The sequence below is a fragment of the Aythya ferina genome, assembly GCF_964211825.1.
Source record: "Aythya ferina genome assembly, chromosome: 4".
NCBI classification, from domain to species: Eukaryota; Metazoa; Chordata; class Aves; order Anseriformes; family Anatidae; genus Aythya; species Aythya ferina.
Genome location: NC_140300.1, coordinates 47,240,167 through 47,261,864, shown reverse-complemented (window position 1 = coordinate 47,261,864; position 21,698 = coordinate 47,240,167). Strand labels below are relative to the sequence as shown.

Sequence of the window (21,698 nt, the reverse complement as noted above, 5' to 3'; positions counted from 1 at the left end):
CCCTCCTCAGGAAGTTGATATGGCCTCCCATCAGCCCTCCTCTCCACATGAAACCACCTCAGTTCCTTCAGTCTCTTCTTACATCGTGTTTTCTAGTCCCTTCACCAGCTTTGTTGCTCTTCTCCACCCACACTGGAGCATTTCAATATCCTCTTGGAAGTGAGGGGCACAAAACCAAACACAGCGTTCCTGAGAGTAGTTACTATGGCTGGATCACAGCGACTGCAACACCAGGCAGAGGTAGATAGAGCTTCTGCATTTTCTTTATGGTTTGGAAACCGATGTCGAGTTTAATCTGAAGTATCGTGAAGAATTCACTCTTGTTATAAGATATAAAATGGTGTCTCGTATCTTCTTGATTCCTGGTAATGGCAGCCACAGCATGTTCTCTGAGCACTGGAGGGCACTGCAGCACTGAGGAAGAAATGCACTTCCGAAGGCCTTTCCAGAAAATAATGAATGTTTGCAGATACAAGCAGGGGTTAGGGGGGTCAGAAAGCAGCAGAGTACTTGATCATTCATTACCGTGCTGCTCAGTCCCCTTTCAGCTGGAAGGGTTACAGCTTTATACAGCCCTGTGAAGGTCTCAGCAAACCTCTACATAGGAAGGCTGTGTGGCTGCAGATGTGTGCTCAGTGTTTCCCTCTTAAGTACACACACTTTCTTTGAATAAGCAAATGGATATTTTTAAAAAAATGTATTACAGTATGTTTGAGATTTTAGTGAATAGGCAGCTAGTTATGCCCACCTGAAATATTGCATCCAGGTGGGCTGGGGAGCAGGCCTCAGTTTTCTGCAATTATTCTGCAATAAAACCCTCAATTAGGTCATTCTTTATTTAGTTCAGTAATATTTTCCTGAAAGAATCTGGTACCACATTACTTTTTTCTCCCTCCTTCAGCCAAGTCTTTTAGCTCTTTATGAGCAGCTACATCTCTCCATAGAGAAGGGAAGGAGAGAATCTCATTGGGGTGATAGCTCTTCTCTGTTTAAGAAACCAGCATAGAAACAGAAACTAAGAAAAGCTTATCTATAGTGAAAATGGAATATTTTTAAGGGGATATTTAAGATGATTAAGAGAAACCTTCACTGTGAATCTCAGAAGTAAATCAGAGATGGTGTGGTAGGTGTGATGGCATTCTACCTTTGCAGTCAGAACATGTATCAAAAATATAGCTTTCTCTTGTTTTTCCTCCCACTCACAGCATTTCCACTTCTTTGCACCTCCAGTCTTCAATTATCTTCCTCTCAGATGTTAATATACTGCTATTCTGTCACTTTCCATATTATTGCTCTGTCTTGTTACATCGTATTCCCCTTGCATTACAGTTCTGTCCTTCATCCTCCATTTTGCTGGATTTCACCCTCCCTTACCCCTCAAATCCTTTTGCTTGGTAGTGTCTCACCATCACCTACCATTTCTAATTCTCCAGCTACATCAAGTCATTACTTTTGATCTCATCTGTGTGCCCTCCCCCATCCTCTTTTTTTTTTTTTTTTTTAAATCCCCACAAGGTCAGAGGCATCTTCCTTTGTTTAGGAGTTGCCTGTCTGCAGCTCTCCCCTGATAACTCTGCTTAGGTCTCTCACCAGTTATTAGGTAAGGGGTAGTCAACAACAAGAGAAGTAAACATTCATAGGTGCTTGGAACTGTGGTGCAAAACAGGTTGCAGTGCTAATAGGAGGAACAGGTAGATAGACCTCCTAGGGTTTCTGTGAAATTGCTTCCAAATAACTATTTCATCCAAGGTAACAGGATCACATTTTAGCTTCCAGGTTGCAACAGCCTCAGACCATGCACATCCCTGATTCTTAGGTCTGTCTCTGGGTGGCAAGCAGTGATTTTACTGAGCAGAAAAAGCTTTGCCACCTTGTGAGAAAAAGGGATGGCAAGTACGATTACTTACAGCAGTGTTAGCTCCTGGGGCGAGGTATCAGGAAATAAATGCAGTTGTCTTACAAACCTATGATCTTCAGTTCCATTCATGCTGGGCTGTGTACCAAGTTAAGAAAGCAGTTATATGTGCTTTAAACTTGTGGCAAAGACCAAACCAAACTCTTACTGTGGCTGTAAATCACATTCTGTGAAAGGTTTCAGCAATATCTGCTACTTAGAACTGAATACGAAAAAAAAGGTTATTTTGATTCAGCAGTATTTATATCAATATGAAATGAAATTTCATATTCAAAGCTGCATGAAATTATTTATCAGGATAAATAACCTTTCAAAATACCAGAATGAATTCTCTATTTGAACCTTATCTGAAAGGGATTTAGTTTCTCTGGTTCATCCACTTGCTTACTTCTATTTCAGAGTTAGGTATCTTTCCTGCCAATGAAAAAAATGTACTCAAGCTTATAAAATCTAAATAAAAACAGATTTCTTGCTGTCTATCTACTAATGGCTGAGCTAATCAGTGATAGAAGGGTAGAATAGGAAAAAAGCCAGAGCTATTTTGTGCTTGGAATCACAAACTCTGTCTTGTGATAACATTATTCTGGAACCATTTATTCATTGCCCCATCAAACTTGTTTAGACTAAAAAGGTCAACTAAAGATGCAGGAGAAAGATTTCCTTGTACTGAAGTGAAGAGATGTAGCAGCTGGAAAATGTAAAGTTCTGCTCAAATAAAATAGTCTTCAAGAAGATGGCAAGCCTGTATAGATCACTAGAAATTGAAGAATTTGTTTTGACATCATTTTGATATAAAAATAAGCTTTTCATGCTCTTTTTTGATTATGCAGGGACCAAAGACCACCTATGACATCCTTCTTCACAACAGAGTGAATAATACTGCAGGGCATGGAAAGAGCAAGAGACAATATCCTTCAGAGTCAGTAGTGCTCCTCACATGTAAGGATGAGGGTAGGGAGAAGACATTGCTTCCACCCATGACATATGTTGCATTAAATGCAATTTGACAGTGCAAGTTTTCCCTTCACAGCAAGGCAATCGTATAGACTAGAGACCATGCTATGGACTGTTTGTGGAGGCGCTGGCTCAATTTTTTATGACATGGACTTGTTTCCTGCCTAGGAGAATAATGTCATTTCTATGTGCTATAATGCAGTTCTCTGTATGCCAGATATCTAAGGTAGCATCTAGCATCAAATTATCTTCTTGTCTGTGCTGGTTAGTACAAGCATTCAGAGATGGTCTCCTGTCTCCTTGAGTGATCAGGTTATTCAATCAATTCAATTTGACTATTTTATCTGGTTCTGGAGCTGTCTTAATTGCTACTAAACAGAGCATTTTAAATTCACTTTATGGGTCTTTGATGGATCAGAAGCAATTTTCCAGTTCAAAACAATGTCCGTGTACATAAAATATTTGTAATTGTCTCCAACTTAGAGTGTTAATGCTGCAGATAGCATAACAAGCTGATCTGATTATGCCCAGCATTATTCAGCAAGGGAAATACTTTCACTCAATGTTGCTAGGCTACCAGCTTTATTTACAGATAGTCAGAAGCTTTCAGGGCAGAGAGCTCTGAAAAGCTTCAAGAGCAGATGTAGGAAGGGGAAAACATAAATGCCACTGATGATGCACTGGAGTTAATTTTGTTATATTTTGGTATCCCAGTGAGAGAGTGGGTAAGCAGACACCTCAGCACTTAACTAACCTATCATACCACAAGCAATTCAGAGTTTAAGCAGAGAGCAAGGTGGATCAGAACCACTGGAATTGCACAGGAGTTAAGCCTGTCAACAAATTGATTTCATGTTTTAATTTTGGAAGTCAGCAGTTGAAAGATACGTATGAAGAAGTTGAAAGATATATATGAAGAAAAATGTATATAAAAGCAGTAAAGGGCATCTGTGGAAGATTCTGTTAAGATGAAAAAATCTGCTTTTAATGGATGTTTAGTTGGGCTAGCTTAACAAAATTGAGCTATTTTGCTTGAATTTTGCTGTCATCATTTCATCTGAACACAGACCTTCAGCACTTTTGCATACCACTTGTTGAATTGTATGGCTACCCAGAAAAGTCTTGCCTTCAAGGTTCACACAGCTTATTCTGAAGGATGGGCAAGCACAGGCAGTGCTACAATTGCAAAGCAAACCTACCTGCAACCCTTCACAGCCTGTCCCCAGGGTCCTTTGCCAGCTTTGTCTTTTCCAGGGTGCAGTAAGTGCCAGCTGCTTCCTAAGACACCAGGAAGCTGAGAACCTTCACCCATATCACTGTCCCGCACACCTACAAGTGGCATACAGCACTAGGAGTCATAACATCACCTATCAGCCTCTTCAGAGGAGCAGAGGGATTGGACCATGCCCAGGGTCCCACCAGGAACAACAACAAAAAAAAAAAACAGAAAAGAGGCAGAACTAGGGGGCAACACCACCAGCCCATAGTTTAGGGAGGGATGAGGGCCCAGGCCTGAGCTTAAATAGTGCCCAAGGCCTATGGCAGAGGGTGCATGGGTAGGAGCCACAGGTGAGGCTGTTCAGGGCAATCAGGCTCTTGCAGAGCTCAGGGCCTTTATTTTATCCATTAAACAACTACATCTGGGGGAGAACAAGTAGACTCAAGTTTGGGCCTTGGTGATTGCATGTTGGAGATGTCATTTAAGTGCAGAGTTGGAATCCAAAACAGCAAAGTTTCCCCATGCTCTTGGTTTAACCATACCTAATGTGTTTTTTTTTAGTGATGAAGCAATTTGTGTAAACAGAAATCAGTCAGATCTTTGGAATACAACCCCATCAAATACAGGGCAGAAAATTGATCTTTGCCAGGACGGCTGTGATGGCTCAAGTCCTGCCCCGTGAGGAAGCAGATTCCTGAATCTCCAAAACAAATCACTTCCACAAACGTGGCAGCTTCAAGTTTTCACATCTAACTGTTTTGGAAACACATTTATCTTGCTGTTGTTACTGAAAGATATGTAAATTTACAAGTGTTTGCACATGAGCAGGCTTAATGAAAAAATCCTGCAGATACACAATAGGGGCTTTTTCCAGCTGAAGGAATAACTGAGAAAATTTGCAATGGGTGAAATGCTGCTGTCTGGGTGCTCACCGTGGCTGCACCATAAGCTTGATAACTAAAACTTGCTGAACACTGTGAGTCATATTAGGCTGTACCTCTGTACCCTGCCTGGCTGGGCCTGTTCACATCAGCGTGATACAATGCTGGGGAGGGGCAAGGATCTCAGCTGAGAAAAAAACACATTAAAAGAAAAAGAAAAAGAAAGAGAGAGAGAGAGAAACAAGTAAAATGTGTTTACAGCTTGCTATGTTGGTTTGCAGCTGGCATGCACTAACATCCATCACTTAAATGTTTAAGGCTCTATTACTTAAGCAGATGAGTAGCAGTAGCTGCAGGCACAGAAGCAAATTTTACTCTATTAGCCCTCAAATACCACCTGGAGTAACTTCTCATAATCTCTGGAGTTCCTTTGTTTTAGCTTAGTATACCAAAGGACAGAATTTGACTCTAATTCAGACACATTTGGTGAGAGAAAAAGAGGCAAAACGTGTGAGTGGTGTCAAATGTGGGGAGACCATTAGTAACCATCCTTCTCACAGCAAAGGGGCTGCCTCTCACAGCCCATGGTGCCCAGATAACTGCTGGTACCCAGCCTCTCTGCCAGGGGAGCAGTGTTGGTTGGAGTGGGCCAGCAGTTTATTTGCAGTAAACTGATGCCATCTTTCAATGCTGCCCTCGGCAGCAGTAGGCACAGTGGTTGTCCCAGGTCACCTTCTGCAAGGAGCCCCAGGGCAATAGCACCTGAGTGAGATGGGAGCTGAAGTGAAGGTCCTCACCCTACATATCCACATGGAAGGCAAATCTAGTTGTCCAATGCTTTGAAAAGATCAGTTGTTTCACATTCTGTTTCAGAACCAATGCTTAAATCCTGGGAGAAATGGGACTTAAACCATGTCTCCAATCAGCAGTCTGTGTAGCTTAGCTGGCTCTTGTGAAAGTTGGTTAGCTTTACATGGGCAATGATATTTTATGGGACTTCATCCTTTCTATGCATAGTGGTGGTAAAGCAGGTACCTACTCAGGGTTGTAGATAGCCTGAGGTTCTGCAAAAGTGCATTGAGGAGCACTAAAAGTTACACGGTACTTTCAGACCCATGCCATTTAAGGATTTTGGGGGGGTTAAAAACAAACAAACAAACAAACAAAACACAGAAATCCAACAACCACAGGCCCCTCTAAAATATGATCTAGAGAGTTTGGATGAGTGACTTTTGGAGACGATTTACAGTTTATCTGTGTTAATACAGACCTTAATTTCTCTGGTTGTTTTTACTGTGGTGACTAATAGCACCCCCTGGCAGTGAACATGGATGCTTCAATTAGATATGCATTCTTCTTATGCAAGTCTAATGCTTGTATCAGGTGCTTGAGGGAAAAATGGTCTTTCCTGGATACCTATATGGAATTGTTGCTGTATCGTATTTTTTATGGCATTAAAATTGAGTCTGTGATGAAAAATATGGGAAGGAAATGAATGTATCAAACTTTGTTTCCTACACGTATGGATTAAATGTCCCCAAAGAAATTAAATTTATATGAGACAGAGAGATTTTTTACTCTGCTTTTCTCTCTGAAAAACATCTCTGCATAAGAAAAACATTTTTTTTCCTTATTCGACTATGATAGAAATGTTTAGCAGAAGTTCGGGGTTTCTGAAATTATTTAGAGGAAGCAAGTTTTAAATTAATTTACGCAGTTCAGCCAAACATGTTTGATTAGAAATTTATTACTTCCTAGGCTATTTATCACAGGAATTATAGAAAATATTAACTATTTGATTTAAATATAATTTCCTATTTTTTTAAGAAACTGCTTTCTTTAAGGTAAATCTCATTTTTAGTTAACAGTGGGGAAAAAAAAAAGTTAGTGAACATTTAAAATGTTTATTGTCTGTGGCTGAACTTTTAAGAGGGTCTGGTTTACTTATTCAAAAGTGTCAATTAATCAATTTAGTCCAGTTTGGGTCAAAACATAAACATTCCATAATCTTAATAGTCGTATATGAAAACATCTGGCTTAGCTGTGATCTTGAATAAAGAAGGCAAATGCCTTGAATTTTCAGTGGATGTTATCTGTGAACTACCTGAAGCACAGAAAGAATTAGATGAATGTACTCATACTAAACTATTTGCCCTAGAGTCCATACCTCCTTGTTCTGTACAATCCACATTCTTGTTGCATCCACCAGCCATATTAAATTGATTTTTGCATCTCACACTGTGTTGGGACAGACAAATTAGCAGATTACAGTGAAAATACACTTATCTACGAAAGAAATTATTTAAAAAAAATCAGAATAAATCTTTTTTCTCTTTCTGATAATGCTGCTCGTAAGTGATCTTAGTGTTAGCAGGGTAAAGAGATTTACAGCATGTGTGTTTATTTCCTAGATGTTCTTTCAGGAATTAGGACTCAGTGCTTTGAAGAAGAAAACTTTGGCTATTCTTATGGCCTTCTTGAAGAAAACCTAGCATGAGGAGATAAATCATATTTATAGTAGGTGTTCAGTGCAGGTTGATGTAATTTTAGAATGTGAGCTTTTGTGGACTCCCCATGTGTAGTTATCATTTCCGAAGTTTCTGCATCTATCAACATTTTCTCTGGAATTTCTTGTATTTATTTCCCTAGACCTGGTGCAGGTAAGACCGCTGGAGTTAGAGAAGAAATTCTAGAATCCAGGTATTCTTCCTGAGGTACTTTAGGCTCTTGTTCTTTTGTGCCTTTTTTTTTCTTCCACCTGCATATGGACTAATTTTCCAGGAAAGAGATTCCATTTCCTTCCTATTTGGCCCTTTTTCTTTTAAAGTAGGGTACCCGTATCTGAAGTGGCTTTATAAGTAGGACAAAGTCAGAATTTCTTACCATAAACTCATGCAAAATTACTGATTTTTTTTTCTTCAAATTTTTAGTGGTATTGGTATTCTGTAATATACAGTACAGGGCTAAATTTAAACAACTTCAAAAATGAAAGGTAGCATTTATTCTTTTATACCCGATCTGATTTTAAAATAATCAATTGTCATGCTTGATTTTTTCTTTCCTGATATTTGCTGTGAACCCTGTGGCTTTGTAATACACTTCGAAATATCATTGGAACAGACTTTCTTGTTATGACAACAGAAGTGTTTTATTAAAAGCGAACTGTCTTACGGTGTCATTTCTCCTTTCCTTCTGTTCAGAAACAGCAGATGCACAGCTGTATAGGTACACTGCCCAAGTAAGAAGTACACTGAAATTTTAACCCCAGAGGAAATTTAGGTTGTATGTTCTGGATGCAGCCAACCAGGTTAGGTGCTTTCTCCATTTTCCTTAGACAGTTTTTCTTGTTCAGTCTGATGTCTCACTGATGATATCATTCCCTTCTGTAAGAGAGAGACTTATTTTCCTCACAATTTTGTTGTACCTCTAGGCTACAAAAGAGTAGAGCTCTGGGCTCTACTTTGTCCCATTTTTCCCACAGCCTTGTGTTAGCATTTTGCAGTATCTTGACTGTCAAAAAAACACAGTTTAGTGGGAAAGCATGTGATGCAACCGGGTCAAAAGGAGGAGAGGTGATTTAAACAAAGCACTATGACAGATCTCCATCTGTGCAGTTCAGCTGTCACACATGGCCTCCCTGGATGGGAACTAAAAGTGTGCTAATAGGCTGTGACTTTCCAAAGGTGTGTAAATAGCAAATGCTTCTTTTGATATATGACATGGAAAATATGGTAGCAGCCTTAAAGATGTCACAACATGGCAAAGAAAGAGAAGTTCAATGTAAATTGGGGGGGTGGGAGTGGCGGGGAGGGAGGGAATAGAGGAGAAGTGGAGAGAGCCTTAAAGGGAAAAAGGAGATGTCAGATTTGTCAGCCATCGAAGCTGCAGATGGATGACTAAGAAACACAGAAAATCAAATCAAATTGTTATATCTTCTAAAGTATAATCTAGAATTTCATTTGATTATCATATTTTTTTTCTGTTTTGTAACTATGTCATCAGGAACCCCTTGCTTTGGTAGAGAGAGGCACAGTTAAGCCTGTCAGCTTTCAGAACAATCCAAATGAAAATGGATCTACTAGGGGTATGTACTACCTCAGGGGTTTGAAGACAAGTAAAAGTTTGTGTTTGGATAACTCTGGGCTCTGAGACATATTTAGAGGACTCTGGAACTGCTGTCCATGTCCTGCCAAGGCCAAAGGGCTAGGAAAACTTCTGTTCTTATGGATGTTAGGTCCTTGTAAACTTTCCCTCATGGGCACGAAACAGAACTTTTTCCACGTGAGTGCAGCAGGTGAAAATTGTCTTATCAGGAGTGTTTTTAAAGCAAGTGAGTTAAACATTTCTCCAGCTAACCAAAAGCAGCTTTTGTATAGCATATACTTAAGGCAGAGAGAGCTTGTCGACAGAGTACTATCAAAGTAATGAATGAACTCTCTTACAGCTTCTGCCAGGCATCAAGGCCCAGTTGCAAAACTGCTGCTCTAATCTGTGAATGGAGCTGGAGCTGAATGGAGCATATGTGGCCATAGTCCTACATGAGGTATTCATGAGGAATGCCAAAGAACATGGGGATCACTAGAATTTGATAGACACCCTCTTGGTTTGGAGGCACGATGCTTAATTGAAGTGTTTTTGAAGTATTTACTCATGAGATAAAAGTTCTCTTTTTTATTTCAGACAATACCTAAACACAGTTTTATTTAACTCTCAAGAGACAGATTATATTGCTTGATATTTGCTCAACCAAGCGAACACTGTTAAGAACTATTTGAGAAATAGCATAGGCAGCTCATTCTTAGAAGAAAGGAACTGCGGTTGATATGGCAAGATCAGTGTCTGAATCTGAGATGTAAAGTTGCTGCTGCTAATGAGGCACACAATCTATCTTGTGCATGCATCACCAACAGTACAGCTCCAGGCAAAACAGGCTACAACAGGCAATAGAAAATGGCTCATGTTTTTGTTTGACAGCTATTAAGGCAGCTAAACTGCATTTTTAGAAAAGATCACATTTTATTTAGATTTTATTTAGCTATTTTCTTATGCAAGTAAACAAGCACTATATTGCCAGAGTTGCTTAAGCATTCCTCTGATGATAAAATGACTTACGAAAATCTATGAGCCTGGAAAGATTTTGCAAAGACTTGCAACATTTCCCAGCACCTATATGTTTCATGCTGATTAACAAGGAAAGGCCAATACATTTTTCAGCACTGTTGAACAAAAATTTGTTTTTATACCCCTTATTGAAATGCCATGTAATGGCAACAGTAAAATCATTGCAGTGGTAAGGCCCATGTTTTAAGCTAACTGTGGACAAATTGCTTATCTGAGGCAAAATGTTTTAAAAAGCAAGCACCCTGTTCCAGGAAAAAAAAAAAAAAAAAAAAAAAAAAAGGAAAAAAAAAGAAAAAAAAAGGAAATGATCTGTAAACCTAGAAAACTCACTCTGATAGAGGAAGTTAAATTTGGCAGTAATACTTCTAAGTAAACAAGTAAATTTTCGTTCTATAAAAGCTCTGTACATGGGTATAGGGAATGATAGCAAATTATCCTAATGAGAAGTTGGATAGACTGCAGATTGTATAGTATAACACAAAATGCAGATCCAAATTTTTGGTCAGCCTGGCAACACTTCTTTGCACTCCGTATGTTTCGTAAATTATTGAATCAAACAGCAGTGGCTTATTGTACTGAATTTTGTATGCGTGGTTAAAATGTCTTCCCTCTATAATCCAAGAGAATGAACTGATGTTTTAATAACTGCATGAGCTTTAAAACAGACTAGTCATTTAAAAACAATTAGTGTTAATGGGGTGCTCTTCCATGAATATCGGTGCCTTTTTAAAAAGAAAACTGCATTATAAGGAATTGAAAGTTGTAAATAAATTCTTTCTGACAGAAAGAAAAGAGAGCTGAAAGTGCTGCTGTATTTTCAACTATATGTATGTATATGCAATACAGAGAAAAAATAGAGACAAGTACTTTGGGAGTGGAGCAAAACAAGAGTATGACATTACAAACAGGAAAGAATACATTTAGAATTTAGAGTACGCAATAAGAGACCAGAGCAATGACATCAAGGCCTGTTTTCTTTTTTTTTTTTTTTTTCTTCTTTTCTTTTTTTTTTTTTTTTTTTATTCAGTGTACAGCAACAGCTATAAGGAGCCTTCCTTGCTGGTCCTAATTTTTGCTTCTCTTTCTTCCTGTCCTTTAAGGAGCTTTAAACTCTGGGAACCAGGAATCTTCTCTGACATTGGCTGTGGCATAATGGTAACACTCAAACTTCTCCAATCTGCATCAAGAAGGAAATTGTAACTAGCTGTCAGGAAAACACCAGTTTTTGTTTCTCTGCAGCATGAGACCTGGTTGTAAGTGTGAAATTGCATTGATAATGAGAAAAATATCATGAATGTATGTTCTGCATGGAAATATGGAGTTTAATTCTTCTTGTATTCTTCTGTTGAGCAAAGAGAGCAAAACATATGTGGCAGTAAGGTATACCAAGGACACATCAAACTCATTGTCAGCCAGCACTGTCCACATCCCAGAAAGCCAACTGTATCCTGGGCTGCATCTAAAGAAGCATGACCGGCAGGACAAGGGAGGTGATTCTCCCCCTCTTCTATGCTCGTGAGACCTCACTTAGAACATTGTTTTTCATCTCTGGGTCACCTGACATAAGAAGGACACAGACCTGTTGGAGTGAGTCCAGGGGAGGACCATGAGGATGATCAGAGGGCTGGAGCACCTCTGCCATGAAGACAGGCTGAGAGAATTGGATTGTTCAGCCTGGAGAAGAAAAGGCTCCATGGAGACCTCATAGCGGCCTTCCAGTACCTAAAGGGGGACTACAGGGAAGCTGGGGAGGTACTCTTTGTCAGGGACTGTAGGATAGGATAAGGAGTAATGACTTAAAACTAAAAGAGGGTAGATTTAAATTAGATATTAGGAAGAAATTCTTTACTGCGAGGGTGGTGAGGCACTGACACAGGTTGCCCAGAGAAGCTGTGGATGCCCCATCCCTGGAGGTGCTCAAGGCCAGGCTGGATGGGGCTTTGGGCAACCTGTTCTGGTGGGAGGTGTCCCTGCCCATGGCAGGGGTTTGGAATTTCACCTAATCTATAAGGTCCCTTCCAATGCAAACCGTTTTATGGTTCTATGATTCTATGTAGTATTCATTCATTTTGTATCTTATGCCATATTTTTGATTGGCAATTTTCATTGCCACTAGGAACTTCTCCTCCTCCCCCACCCTTTTTTTTTTTTGTTTTTTTTCTTTCTTTCTTTAACTGTAAGTATACCACTGAGGCTTTAGAAGCTTTTACAAAAGATGCTTCCACAAATTGGTGGTGTCTACATTGCTGTGGAAGTCTTGTGCTGCAGACAGAAGGTTGCTGGCCTAGATCACACAGGATGACATGCAATTGCCAAAAGTTTTTCACATTTCTCTCAAGGTCTAGGGCTTTATCTAAAGTAGAAATGGGTTGTCAGTGGTGAGTAAGCTGTTCCCTGAGCTGGCCTGATGTACTTCTGAGTCAGACTATGCTTATGAAGTACTGTGTTCTTTTACACTCCACCTGTCATTCAAAATGTTTGGAGGATTGAAAAATGATAGTTTAAATGAAATTATTAAATTCTATTTAAGTGAAGTACAATGACCTATGATCTACATGTCAAATAAGATGAATTAATGTTTCTTCTGTCCTGAAATGTTATGAAACTATGAAGTGAATAGCATATGCAGGCTGACATTGCTGTGCTCATCATGATAGTTGGAGCTGTTTCCCCATGTGGTAGAATTCATATTTCAGCCACTGAAAACAGCTACATCAAGCCTAATCTCAGTAATAAAAAAAAAATAAATCATTATACAGATTTTCTAGCCTGATATTTAGCGATAAGAGCTTTTAAATAATTTATTTATGTTTAAAATTAATAGATATTCATCTAATCAAAAAATCAACATGGTAAGTATCCAAGCTTCAAGTAACTGTTTAACAGACATCTTATTACAAATTGAACTGACAAAATGAAAGGATTTATTTTATTTTTCAATATAAGTTTCTTCTTTGGAACTCAGCTGATGACCCTGCTCAAACAAGAATTTTGATTCGTGATGGGCAGAGATAATCCTAGACCAACTAAAAGAAACTGTTTCAGAATTGATTTTGAATCTAATCAAACACAGAAACATGAGTTAGAGAGGTGCTGCCAGAAAAATTAGGCAAGTTCTTGCACAGTCATAGAAGTCACATAGCAGCCTCTATATCTTCTTGAGCTGGCAACTGGAGGCTGTGCCCCCAATTGTTTTTTTTTTCCATCACTTTGCCCCATGGGTGTGGGAGTGGGCATTTCTCTCTCCACAGCAATATGCAAATTTAAAAAACTTTCAAAACAGTATACAAGTATGTAATATATTATTGCTAGAAAGAAACATTTCAGTGAGAGATTCTGTAGGACTATTGCAAGCTGAGCACTTTCATACAATGTAGAAAATTATAAAAGTACAGTCCGTTCCTTCTCTTCAGGCTACCATATATTACTATCGTTGTTATATATAATATGTATTACATATTATATATGTATATGTTGTTTTTATAAAACTATGCTTAGAACAGTAAAAATTTGTTGTGTTTTAAGTGGAATATTGTTTTTCTTATAATTATGAACTGATATGTGTAATTTAGTAGACATTTACTGTACCCTTTCAAGGGAAAGAAAATGAAAATCCCTTAATTTTAATTTTAATTTATTTTTTTGTTTTATTTTTATTTATTTTTTTCCCATATTTGAAGATCTTAATTTCTTTGAATTATTTTTGGTTTGAGATTCTGCATTTAATAATGCATTTTACTTTTGAATTTTCCATTCTGGTACAAATACTGTTGATTAATGCTGAAAAATTGCCAGAGAAGCTTGCAGTAGGTGGGCTATGCAATGTTTAAATAAATCTTCCTGAAGTGGGGTCCACACCTTCTCAGCAGGTCTTCCATTGAAGTTGCTGACCATCTGTGATGCTAATGTCAGAGGTGTATTGCAATGTATTCTTGGAAATAAAATCACCATTTTAAAGAATTGGGTCTGGAGTATTTTGAGTTTTTTTTTTTCTTTTTTTTTTTTTTTTCTTTTTTCTCTCTCTCTCTAATGAAAAACTGCACAACAGACATCAATGTAGTATTTTTGCAATGTACAGAACTACTTACGGTCTCAATTCACTAGGACTGCTGACAGGATGATAATTGCTAAATGTCTTCCGTTACTTCCTTCCTTTCCTCCTGTTAGTTTGCTTCAATTTAAAGGCAGTCCTAGTGATCTCTTGGCTGAAAATGACGTAAAATGTGATAAATTGGTATTCTGAATCAAATAGGTTTGTTTTCCTCAAAATTGTTAATGTAACTGCTGGCACATTCAAGGATTAGCTAACCCCATTAAAAGACCTGATATGCTTCTATAAAATTTTGGTTGAAAATGCATTTACTCAGTGCAGAAACCAGGAGACATAGGAAGCAATTTAAACTATTAAATTAATAGAACCATCTGCTTTGTAATTCCTATGTGACCATTATTTTACAAACAAATTTTGGAAATTTTGTCCTTTAGTTTGAACAAAGTCAATCAGAATTAGGAAAGCTAGTTGATGGATATGTACCCATTCACCATCCGTAAGGGCAGCGTAACTCTGAAGTTAAAATATTTCCATATCTGTTTCTGTCCTTTTCATCTCACTTCATAAAACTAGGAGCTGTTCCCAGAAAAAAATAATGAACATCGTACAAGTAAGAACCTAATGTGCCTGCATGAATATTGTATTTTAAAACTCCAGATTTACATTTTTTTTTTGCCATCAGATGTCTGCAGTCTTAAACAATTGTTGTGAGTGAGAAAACGCAACAATTAAAATACCAATGTCCAATAATATTGGCCAAATGCCAATACCAATAATTCATTTCAGCAATACCACTCTGGCCCGTGGGTAAAAGCATCACAACTGATATTCACTGTGGGAATTTTGGTGAAAAATCTAGACAAAGTCCTTCATTGCTGACACCTGTTCAAAACTTCACAGCTATCTTACCCATTCCATACACTCTCTTCCTTTGTCTTTGCCTGTCTTTTAGGGTTAGGATTAACAGTTCTTTGCACAAGAACACAGTGAGGTATGAAGAAATTACATGACAGGAATTGTAAAGATGAGGTCTCAGATGCCTTTGGGGAAGATTTCTGTCTACAGTGGTCAGTAGAAACCCCTGCAAAAGCTACAATACACCAGATGTTTAAGAGCAGTTGGCATTTATTTAATCATAGTTCTTTGTGGCCAAGCTCCAGAGGATTCTCAAAAGGGAACTTCTCCCCAAGAGTTCCTCCCACATCTGTGTCTGAAGTACAGATAAGAGAAGAGGATTTTTAGAAATTGGGAAAGATCTATATCTTGTCATTAAAATATTTTCCTGAATCTATGGGAAAATGCAAACAAACAAACAAAGCAAAAACCTCTGGTTTTCTGAATCCATAGTTTGGCTTTTTTTTTTTTTTTTCTTTTCTTTTTTTTCTGTCCGTATTTGCAGCACAAATATGAACTCAGTTTTACATAACTGAATATAGTGCCCAAAAGACAGGCCAGGAAGTGTTAGAGGGAGTGTGCCCCTTTTCACAGTGGGATACCTGAAGGTTGGATATAAAATATACAACTGACAGCAGATGTCTGGCTGTCATCCCTGCTTGTGCTATAAAAAAATTATCTATTCAGATCCTCAAAGTAAAACTTAAATTCAGGGCTAAGGTATCTAAACCATAAAACTTAAGAGTAGTCTGGGGAGTGAAGACATAATGTGGAATTATAGGTGGGTTAGTGTTTTTTTTCCAAAGATCACATCACTTTGCAGGTTATTCATTTTTTTTTAAACTTTGGGAAAAATTAAAAGTCACTATTTTCTAAATGAAAATTTGAAAGAGTTCAATATAAAAAGTATAACATGAAATCTACATCCTTTTCCTGGACTATCTCTGATACGTGCTCCCCAAAACAACCTTGAGTAGGAAAGCTGTTGAAGCTCAAGTGGTTGCAAGAGGCTGTAATATCAAGCTTTCTTAAGCAATAATTAAACTGTTCTTACAAGAAAATGCTAATTGTGCTTATTTTTACTATTTACCATTTTACTATTTAATATTTACAGAAGATATGCTCAAGTGTTTCCAGCACCAAGCATATCCTATCACTCCATTGGTATCTACTGGTATGTTATCAAATGATGGCCTCTGAAACACTATGTTAGTGGAAGTTTTACTGTTATATTAAGAGAGTATCTCTGATGTTTTGGCTGTAAGAAGGAGGTAGCAAAGTGTTGTTCAAATGAGACAGATCAGAAAAGTGTGCAGACTTCACTTGTCATTTTAAGGAAAAATGGACAGACTTTAGCCATTAATACCAGAAAGTGGACCACCAGACGATCTCAATGTAAGAGACAAAAATGCAGTGATTTCATTGGAAATGCAATAGGTGTAATTAAGGATGTCAAATGCCTTCTAAAAAGTATGATTATCATCAGGTCACCAGTAGGAACTCACACAAGCTGCTTTGGAATCAAGCTTGGTTTGAGGAGCACTGCACGTAGCTGGTTGAAGTGGCAATTGCGGGGGCCTGGGGACCAGATTAAACCTCAAGTGAATTCAGGAGACATACCAAGGTATCATACCTATATTGTATACCATGATATCATACCAGGAAACGTAGAAAACTACCTGTTGCTTCTCAGGTTTAAAGTTTTCACTTAAAAGGTGTACACAAAGGTATAATCAGCAGTTTGAATACAATTCTCACATACACATGAACATTTTCCTCTCCCCTTCCCAACTTGGAGTGCAACATTTTTCATCATACTGTTATAAATTCTGAGTCAACTTAGCTTTATGAGATTTATTTATGGGGTTAATAAAAGGCAAGTAAAGAGTGCTGGGTGCGTGGGGAGTCTGGGCTCCTCCAACACGCACACATGTTACATCAGGCGGCTGCTTTTTATGCTCCTAGGCTAATACATGTTCATTACTACTTCTAGAAAAGGCATGGTTATCATAATTAGTTCCCGGATTACAAACCCTCCCACTGGCACATGCGTATCAGTCCCTGGTGGTCCCTCTGGGGGTCTCTCGTGCTGAAGGCTCGTACCTCCCAGGCTTTATCCTTGTCCTTCTCCTTTGTCTGTCTTGGCCAGATATCAGAGACTTGCCTGGTGTCCCATGCAATAGTCACAATAGTTAGCAGTTATTCTGAGACCCCTTTTTTCTCTTATCCCCAGATATCAGGGACTCAAGGTTTACCCTTCAAGCCCTCTGTTGACACAAATTGGTGGAACATTACTTACAATACTCCTGAATACTACTGAAAGGGAAGAAGAAACAGTAGAAGGTACTTGCATGGCCTTAATTTACATGGCAATGGACAACAATGACAATCTGCAATGATTTATGAGTGCCTTACACCATTCACCCTTGAGACAGAAAAATAGGATTCCCATATGAAGTAAGGGGAGTGCAATCCCACTCAAAATACAAGAGTCTGGGTTACACTACTGAGTAATGAAAATGTTAAGGCTAGGCAGCACCGAACTCAACAGAGAAGGGAGGCTGAGTCTCTCTGGCTGTTCACGTAACCAAAAAGAGCCTCAGCTTTTAGCCCTAAGCAACGATTTTATGTGCCAGGTGGCTTTTTAAGCCAGGGACTATTTCAGCATCTTTAAAGGTAAAGAAAGGCTTGAAGGCTCTGTGGAATCATGTTCCTGGAGCAAAAATCTGGGGACCAGGACTGGGGACCAGGACTAGTGCCTGTACACCAATGCACGGAGCATGGGAAATAAACAGGATGAGCTCAAGATCTGTGTTCGGTCGCAGGGCAACAATCTTGTTGTGATCACTGAGACATGGTGGGACAGCTCGCATGACTGGAACGCTGTCATGGAGGGCTGTGTCCTCTTTAGCAAAGACAGGCTGGGGAAGTGAGGGGGTGGGGTTGTCCTTTATGTGAGGGAGCAGTTAGAGTGTACCCAGCTCCAGCTGGGGGAGGGTGAAGGACAGGTGGAGAGCTTGTGGGTAAGAATTAAGACCTACTACAGGCAGAGATACTGAATGCTTTATTTGCTTCAGTCTTTGCTTCAAGGACACTGCCCCGGGACTCCTCGCCCCTGGCAATAGGACAAAGGGTCTAGGAAATGGAGGGCTCCCCCCTGGTGGACGTGAGAATGGTTCGGGAGCGTCTGAGTGGGCTCAGCGCACACAAATACATGGGTCCCGATGGGATGCATCCGCGTGTGCTAAGGGAACTGGCAGATGTGATCGCTGAACTGCTCTCTATCATCTTTGAAAGGTCCTAGAGAACGGGTGAGGTGCCTGAAGACTGGAGGAAAGCCAGTGTAATTCCAGTCTTCAAGAAGGGCAGGAAGGAGGATATGGGAAACTACAGGCCAGCCAGTCTCACCTCTGTCCCTGGAAAGGTATTGGAGCAGCTTGTTCAGGATGCCATTTCCAAGGGGGGACCAGGACTGGGGACCAGGATGGTTTAGTGGAGGACCTGTTAGTGTTAGGTCAGAGGTTGAACTGAGTGATCTTGGAGGTCTCTTCCAACCTAGATAATTCTGTGATTCTGTTGCAGTCGCCCAGCTCAGAGCCAACCACCTATTAGTCTGGCACAACGGATTTGTGTGTTCCTTGCACTAACTGTTCCTTTACCTCCTCTTCACATACAAGGACACGTGTCTCTTTCACGCTTCTTCAGGAGTAAACAAGCCAGGAGAGATTAAAGCCTCTTTCTTCAGGTCAGTACGATCCCTGCCTTTGGTTTCAGTGAGAATTCAGGCCCTAACATCTCAAGTGTCTTCTGGACGGTGTTTCTTCTGGGTAGGATAATTTAATTTCCCTTTTGAAGACTTAGAGGGATGTAGTAACAAAAGCAAAGGCATAAAATGGTACCTGAGGCACAGGCTACTTTTCTTATCAATCTCATCTTTAAGTGAGGGCTGGAAACATCAGTTCGTAATATAGATTGGCAAACATTTTGTTTTGTTTTACAGGGAAAACACGATTTTGAAGCTTTTAAAAGATTGTATTGAGAAAATTTCCAAATGAAAGTGATTCTGGGAACTCAACCCTGTGATGCTGGACACCTGCCTGCCTTGAGAGAGAGAAGTAGGGAGGGAGGGATGAAGAAAGTGTTCCTCAGCTCTGTTGAAGAAGGAATAATTATTGTCACTTTGATTTCAGTCTGGGACCTTTAAAAATGACTAGTCAAAATGTATGAAAAACTGTATTAATAAGGACATAAGACAAAAGCAAGTATATAGAAAGAATAATCTTTCTCTTTGAAAAGTGGTATTTGCCAGATGAGCAGCTCTTTGAGGACAGTACTTACATATTTTTATAGCAAGTGCTCCACACCTATAAAAAGGGTATCTATATCTGATCCAAGCTTTTATTATTATAATCCTGAGCTAATTCAGATGAACCGTACTTACTCTGTATTTAGGTTATTTAATAAAATTCAAGGTTGGGTGACTATGTGTGTGACACATAATAAGCCCCTACTAAATAGGCAGCCTGCCTTTACTGGAGAGACTCCCAGGATACAGATCAGTGGCATCCATTTCATTGCCTTTAGAGTCTATTTAGGATCAAATGAAATTCATCCCCACTTAAAGGCCCTGCACAGATATTTTTTTTGACATCAGTGTCTCTCTAGACCCCAGAGAAGCAAAACAAAATGGAAGTCAGCTACCTATATGTTTAACATCCTTCATATTTTGTTCACCAGCTGTACCAGGCCAAGTGCTTGGCTTTAATCAGTTACATGGAAAAGCAACTCCAGGATGCGCATTCTTCTGAAAAAGAAAAATGATGTATTCAGGTGTACAGTGCATGGCTTATTAGAAACAGGAATGCAGACTTTAAAACAAGTAAATAATTGTGCTTCTCTGTTGAGTTTTCCTTGCAAATTTTCAGAATCTGTACTTTGAGGTAGAGAAACTTCAAGTTGCTGTAGATGCTTGTCAATATAAGAAGGGAAAACAAAACAAAACAAAACAAAAAACAAAACAAAAAAAAAACCACCAACAAAAAACACTGCAAAAAAGAACATGCATTTGGGATTTAGCTTTACAGAACACACCGTTTATAGGAGGCTTTTCACTCTTTATCACTTGTTATGGAATGTTCTTCTTTTTAAAACAAAGTTTTTTAAAAATTATAAGTCAGTATAAAGGACCTTAGCCCTCTAGGTTTCAAAGCTCCACTCTCTTCCTACACTTGTAACTCTGATGTGTGAATTCCATAGTATCAATTATCCCTTTCAAGTATCTTTCTCAGTCCATGTTTCAGACATTACTTAACAGTCTATTCTGTATATTACCAGCTCTGCTTACCTTTGGGAAAGGTACTGTTTAAAAACATTAAAACAGATTGATGATGAGCTCTCTGAACTGCTGAAGCCAGCATTTAATACATATTGCAACATGATTCTATGATAATTCTATGGGAAAATTCCCATGAAGTAAAGGGCGGGTAAAACTGCAGTGGTGGCTAAAAATGATGATGGCCTGAGTAGCTGTAGGATTGTTAGCTTGATATCAAGGTCAAGCTAAATAATTAGAAATGCTGCTGTGGGATGTGAGGATTACTAACTAAAGAATGTAAGCACAATTAATGCCAGTCAATGTGCTTGTTTCTTTTAATTGAAAACCACTCATGTCAAATAAACCAGTCTATCAAGTAATCATGAGTCCACTAGGAGACTGAATAACCCCTTTAGTCTAACAAAAGGTCTTGTACTGTACATTGTATCTACAAATGGGTGAATCTTGGCTTCATGCGGTCATTAAAAATATTACAACTCAGCCTCACAGTGATCTATTATCCCATATGGTGATTAGCTTGCAGGTAGCTTGTGTGTTAGCGTTCCAGCTAGCAAATGTCAATGTGACTTTCAGCATTCCTAATTTCTGAAAATAAAGTTCACTCCTTGTCATCTCTTGCCAGCTAGCTTATGAGTCCACACAGATCTACTTCACTTTTGTGATCACTCGCCTTTGCACCCTGTGCAGATTCTGCCTACACTGCCAATATAATCACCCTTAAACATTGCTCCAAAACACTGATGGTGATTTGCTCCCCATCTATAAGACTGAAGAGAGCTTTTGTTCTTCCTGTAGCTCTAAAATGGAGATTTCATAATGTTAAGTAAACATTTCAGAGGACCCTGTAAGGTGACTGCGAGTCAGGGTGCATCTACATGAGTGTAGATCAGACCAAGAGTGCACTTTGAAGGGAATCTCCTGAACGTTCCTGTTTATTGGTTTTTAGTTCATACTGTGAAATGGTTTTAGAATGTATTAAACAGGCTCCTTCCTGATGAAACAAAACTGAAAGGATGAACTCATGTGCATTCCAGTGCATTCCACTAACGTGCATTCAGTCAAAAGTTGTAGTTACAGTGTGAATGTCAGGTTGTCACCATCAGCTACTTTGCTCTGAAGACCCACTGCACTGATGCAGACATAGCCTCCAAATCTTCTTGAAGTGATGTTTTATGCTATTAAAAACTAGTGTATACATAGATCGTCATGGCTGCATTTTCCTATCTAATCTCTACAGATGACAGTGTAAGATTTATGTGGTTGCTTTAATGCAACAAATTAATTTAGCTGATAAGGCATCTGGGTGTAAAGGTACTACTTTATCAGAA

The 21,698-nt window shown here is 39.0% G+C and overlaps 2 long non-coding RNA genes across 3 annotated transcripts in view; one reads left to right on the top strand and one right to left on the bottom strand.

Moving 5' to 3' along the window:
- LOC311436585 overlaps window positions 1-4,738 on the bottom strand; it is a 58,513-nt gene extending 53,775 nt beyond the window's left edge. The window contains exon 1 of one of the 2 annotated variants that reach the window (XR_014692952.1): window positions 4,069-4,738. This is a non-coding gene — a long non-coding RNA (uncharacterized lncRNA). The remainder of the gene's footprint in view (window positions 1-4,068) is intronic. The other variant, XR_014692953.1, reaches the window with a different exon arrangement.
- Window positions 4,739-18,649: 13,911 nt separating this feature from the next.
- Window positions 18,650-20,989, top strand: LOC311436484. Its single transcript, XR_014692892.1, has 2 exons — window positions 18,650-18,780; window positions 19,036-20,989. It is a non-coding gene; the product is annotated as an uncharacterized lncRNA (long non-coding RNA).
- Window positions 20,990-21,698: the final 709 nt, after the last annotated feature.